The sequence below is a fragment of the Callorhinus ursinus genome, unplaced genomic scaffold (genome assembly GCF_003265705.2).
Source record: "Callorhinus ursinus isolate GAN/ISIS: 27379988/994484 unplaced genomic scaffold, GSC_fseal_2.0 scaffold62, whole genome shotgun sequence".
Taxonomy (NCBI): Eukaryota; Metazoa; Chordata; class Mammalia; order Carnivora; family Otariidae; genus Callorhinus; species Callorhinus ursinus.
Window position 1 is genome coordinate 6666256 of NW_027397124.1, and position 6000 is coordinate 6672255.

The following is a 6000-nucleotide window of genomic DNA, read 5'->3' on the forward strand; positions in this document are numbered from 1 at the left end:
TTGCCTTCATTGGCCACTTTGCTGCAAGCAACCGTAGATAATATTAATTAATCATGATGCCACTGAGCATGCATGAATTACCAATACCCAGTGTTTCATTGGCAAGGGGCTCAGCATTGCTTTCAAGGCCAAAGACAGGGACAAATCAACTGCAAATTCCCATTTTGAGGGTCTGTTTCTTGGGACACCCTCCTTCTGGTACCCTAAATGCAACATCAGTTGGGTTCTAGTCAGGAAAAGAGAAAGCACATTAGGTATTGCAATGCACAAAAGCTGTAAAGTGGGCATTGGAAGGCTGAAAGAAAAACATATGGATGCTAAAGTAAGCCAGAGATCCTGCACAGGCGGAACTACCATGCAGGGCTGGTAGGAAAACGGGAGGAGGTATTGTTACCAGGCCCCAGGTTTTGGAGGAGGGGCTCACCCAAACCTCTGGGGAGGGAGGTGTCTCTGCACAGCTGATACCCCAACCTCTGAAGACAGCATACCAGGCTCTGGGGAGGAGATCTTAAGAGGAAAGCCTCACACTGCTGGTGCCTTGACCTCTGAGTAAGGCATCGAGGCTGACCACCAGATTTGGAGGTGAGCTTCTGTCTGGAGGTGCTTATATCCACAGTGTGGATCTCTGGATGGAGGCATAACCCAGTGGGTATTCAGATCACTGGTGCTGCTGAAAGTGTGCCCTGCAGATGCTCAAATGCTCCCAGGGGACTGGTGCAGGGCGTGAGAGAGGACAGCCCAGCTGAGAGTCTAGCTGCTGCTGGCGTCTCTGGACAGGCACAGCATGAGCATGGCTGGTGCTGGCAGCAGTCAGGAAGTGGGCAAGTAGAGCCTGCTTTCTCCTGCTGTGACGGCAACAGTGATTAGAACTGGAAACTAGGAGGGGAGCCCTTTTCGCCCTCCTCTCACTTGCCAATCTCCCTTAGGTGCCCCTGTTGGCAGAATAACAAGAAGCCTCCATACTATTTTCCATGGTGGTTGCACCAATCTACATTCCCACCAACGGTTCCCCTTTTTCCCATATCCTCACCAACACTTTTTATTTTTTGTCTTTTTTATAACAACCATTCTAACAAGTGTGAGGTGATATATCGCTGTGGTTTTGAATTTTTTTAAAGATTTTATTTATTTATTTGAGAGAGAGAGATTGAAAGAGAGAGAGCACATGAGAGGGGGGAGGGTCAGAGGACGAAGCAGACTCCCTGCCGAGCAGGAAGCCCGATGCGGGACTCGATCCCGGGACTCCAGGATCATGACCTGAGCCGAAGGCAGTCGCTTAACCAACTGACCACCCAGGCGCCCTGCGGTTTGATTTTATTTCCCGATGATGAGTGATGTTCAGCATCTTTTCACATGTCTGTTGGCTGTCTGTATGTTTTCCTTGGAAAAAATGTCTATTCAGATCCTCCGCCCATTTTTTTTTTCTTTTTGAGAGAGAGAGGACATGAGTGGGGATGGGAAGGGCAGAGGGAGAGGAAGAGGGAGTATCCTAAGCAGGCTAAGCACCCAGCGCGGTGCAGGGCTTGATCCCACAACCCTAAGATCATGACCTAAGCCAAAATCAAGAGTCAGACACTTAACTGACTGAGGCCCTCAGGCACCCCCCTCTGCTCATTTTTTAATTGGATTGCTTGGGGGGGTTGCTACTGAGTTGTAGGAGTTCCTTATACATTTTGGATATTAGTCCTCTATCAGATATATGATTTGAAAATATTTTCTCCCATTTGGCGAGTTGCTGCTCTTGAGATTGACATTGTTCTGTAGCCTGAGCATTTACTGCCTTGTTCGGTAATTTTAAGATCAGAAGTGACAAGCACACTTTGCTGCCTTCATATATGCTAAGGACAGGAATGGTGGTGGTATGCCAGGTAAACCACTGAGTTAGCTTATTTTTAAAGCCAAAATGACTGACTTACCTCCACTATTCTTCATTGGGTAGGAAAAAAAAAAGACATGGTAACATGCTCATTTAAACAAGTGGCTCTTAACCATATGTAGAGATGTCTTTATGAAATTCAAAGTAGGTTTCATAATTTTCCAGTATAATGAAGGAAAGTGACTCATGCTGTCTCTGGAGACATGGCCTTGTATGGTGGTTGAGATGCAGGCTCTGGTGTGAGATTTGCAGAGTTCAAATCCTAGCCCCACCACTTGTAAGTGTGAGCAACCTCACATTCTCCAAGCGAGTTTTCCTCATTTGTAAATGAGGAGAAAGGTAGAAATAGCTTCACCACATAATTCTTGCTAGGATCAAGTGAGATTATATATATAAAGAGATGGAAAGAGTGCCCTGGTACATAGTAACCCCTATCTTATCATCATCCAGAGAGATGACTATTTAAGAGGAATTTCTAATAATTAAAAAGATTATTGGCAGTTTTTATATAGTTGGAAAAGCCTGGACATCCCAAGGTTTAATTATATTTCTTAGGCAAATCCAAACTCCTTTATCTCATTGTCCATCTGTTCCCTTTCTCCATGCTCCTTGGAGCTACTGTGGTTCATTTTCAAGGAAAATATCAGGGTCGGATGAAAGGAACTACAGAGGGGCGCCTGGGTGGCTCAGTTGTTAAGCGTCTGCCTTTGGCTCAGGTCACAATCCCAGGGTCCTGGGATCAAGCCCCATGTCGGGCTCCCCACCCGCGGGAAGCCTGCTTTCTCCCCCTGCTTGTGTTCCCTCTCTCGCTGTGTTTCTGTCTGTCAAATAAATAAATAAAATCTTAAAAAAAAAAAAAAGAAAGGAACTACAGAAAGTTCAAGTATTTTTGTTGGAACTGTTAGCATTCTGTGAAAGCTGTTCCTTTGGTTGAGTGTGTGTGTCCGTGTGTGTGTGTGTGTTGGGGGGGTGATTATGTCACACTGGTTTTGCAAAGCAATGTGGGGCTATCTAGGGGACAAACAGAAACATGGCCCCCTTTCTTGGCTATGTGACTTTGATCTTAACCTCCAAATCTGCGCTCCCATTTTTGGCACTCACAATTAGTAGAACAATACCTGCCCCACCTTCTGCTCAAAAATAGGCTAAGAATGCATGGACTGTCTGGAAAATGGGAATAGGTACCATTACCATCATCAGGGCTTTTATTAAGAGCCTCCCTCCTTTTTTCCAGCTATCAGGCTAGATATCAGACCCAGAGAAGCAGAGCGATTGGAAGAGGTTGTCCTGCTCCTGAAGCCACACTATGAAGTGTGGACAAGATAGGTAAATATGTCAGTGTTGACAAACAGGTGATTAGCGACTCTCTTTCTAAAGGCTGTCAGGCTGCACCAGCTCTCATTTCCATCCCTTCTGACCTCTTGACGCCTTGGCTCCATCAGTTCTCTGCTCTTGTTCCTTTGCACAGTTGATTTCTCTCCAGTGGCTCTGCCCCCTTCTATGGGGGCAGATGTGCTCAGACCTCCCCATCATAAACAAAGCCTTTCCTAAATTGGCTTCTACCTTCAGTGCCTGCCCGTTCCTGTCCTTCATTTGCTTCCATAGTTCTCACATGTGCTGTGGATTTTCCCCCATACCCTCTTTGCTCTGCTTGTTGCCATTTGCTTTCCTTTCTTGATCCTTAACAATCAGTTAAAAATGGCCCCCAATGACCAAACTCACTGCACACTTTTGCATCCAGTCTCTTCAGCAGCATGTTGACATCTTTTCTCCCTTTATTTTTCTGCATCTGTGCATTGTTTCCTGCAGGGCGCAGGGATTGTTTGTTTTCATTTTTGTTTTTTGGTCCAAGTATTCTCCTCCTATAAGGGCTACATAAATGTAAACATTTTCCAAATTCTCTTTCTGATCTACTTCTCTTGCTCCACTCATTATCCCTTGGTGATGTCACCCTCTTTCATGACTCCAAATCTGGGTCAAATCAGTTAAGAGTGATCTCTAATTCCCAGATCCACCTGCAACTCATCTCCTGAGATCTAGGTCCTGGTTTCCAACTGCCCACTTAGATGTTGTGTTTGGGTTGTCAAGTTCCATACTTCCTAAAATGATTCAGGCCCTGGATGATCCAGGCCTTTCACTTTCACCCCTTAATCAGTTGCCAGGAACAATCAATAATTTCATCATAGTGCCTCCTGCCCTTTCTACTAGCATTGCCTTGGTCAGGCCCTTATGTCTGGCTTGGACCATTCCAGCAATATCTTAATGGGTCTCTTTCCTTCCAATATCTCTATCCTCCTCTCCTACACACCACTTCTTGATTGATCTTCTGTCTTACATTGGTCCCATACAAGTCTGCTCATAAGTCTCATTATCAACTAAATCAAGGTTAGTTGCCTTAAGGAAACAATCAACAAAATGAAAAGGCAACCTACACAATGTGAGACAACATTTGCAAACCATATATCCGATAAAAGATTAATACCTAAAATATATAAAGAACTCCTACAATTTGAAAGTAAAAACACAATAATTTTAAAAATGAGCAAAGGAACTGAATGGACATTTCTCAAAAGAAGACACAGATGTAGTGAAAAGAAGGGCCATATGCACCCCAATGTTCATAGCAGCAATGTCCGCAATAGCCAAGCTGTGGAAAGAGCTGAGATGCCCTTCAACAGATGGATGGATAAAGATGTGGTCCCTATATACAATGAAATACTACTCAGCCATCAGAAGGGATGAATACCCAACTTTTACATCAACATGGATGGGACTGGAGGAGATTATGCTAAGTGAAATAAGTCAAGCAGAGAAAGTCAATTATCATATGGTTTCACTTATTTGTGGAACATAAGGAATAGCAGGGAGGACGTTAGGAGAAGGAAGGGAAAAATGAAGGGGGGGAAATCGGAGGGGAGATGATCCATGAGAGACTATGGACTCCGAGAAACAGACTGAGGGTTTTAGAGGGGAGGGGGGTGGGGGGATGGGTTAGCCTGGTGATGGGTATTAAGGAGGGCACGTACTGCATGGAGCACTGGGTGTTATATGAAAACAATGACTCGTGGATCACTACATCAAAAACTAATGATGTATTTTATGGTGACTAACATAACATAATAAAATAAAATTAAAAAAAAAAGACACAAATGGCCAACAGGTATGTGAAAATGTTCTCAATATCACTAATCATCAGAGAAATGCAAATCAAAACCACAATGGGTTATCAGCTCATACCCATTAGGATAGCTATCATCAAAAAAACCCACAAAAGATAACAAATTTTGGCAGTGATGCATAGTACCACTTATATGTGGAATCTATAAAAGTTGAACTTAGGAAAACAGAAAGTAGAATGGTGATTGCCAAGTGCTGGGAAATGGGGGAACTGGGGAGTTGTTGGTCAAAGGGTACAAACATTCATTTATGGGATGAAGAAGTTCTAGAGATCTAATGTACAGCATTGCATTAACAATAACTATACAACTAACTATACAATTAACTATACAACTGTACATACATACACATATTTATATGGACTATACAGAATTACATAATCTATAATTACATTACATTACTATAAAGTAGTTCACATCCTTGAAATTTGCTAAGAGAGTAGATGTTAAGTGTTCTGACCACACACACATACAAAAATGATAACTATATGAGGAGATGAATGTTAGCTTGATTGTAGTAATCATTACACAAGTTGTACCTATATCAAAACACCCCATTGTATACCTTAAATAGATACCCTTTATTGTCAATCATTCCTCAAAAAAGCTGGCAAAAAAGTAGTAAAACTCAAGTAAGTCTCTTTAAGGTACTGACTTCACCAAACATAAAGTCCACTAAGTAATATACAATCTGAAGCCTCCTGGGATATAAAATCATGACTGTAAAAATTCCGTCTGTCACGTTCATCACTATCCAACCTCAGCATCTAAAACAGTGCTTGGCTCATGAGAGATATTCCATAACTCATTCTCCAGTGAATGAAGGACTGTGAATAAAGTAATAAGTTGAAGAAGAAGAAAGAAGAAGAAGAAGAAGAAGAAGAAGAAGAAGAAGAAGAAGAAGAAGAAGAAGAAGAAGAAGGAGGAGGAGGAGGAGGAGGAGGAGGA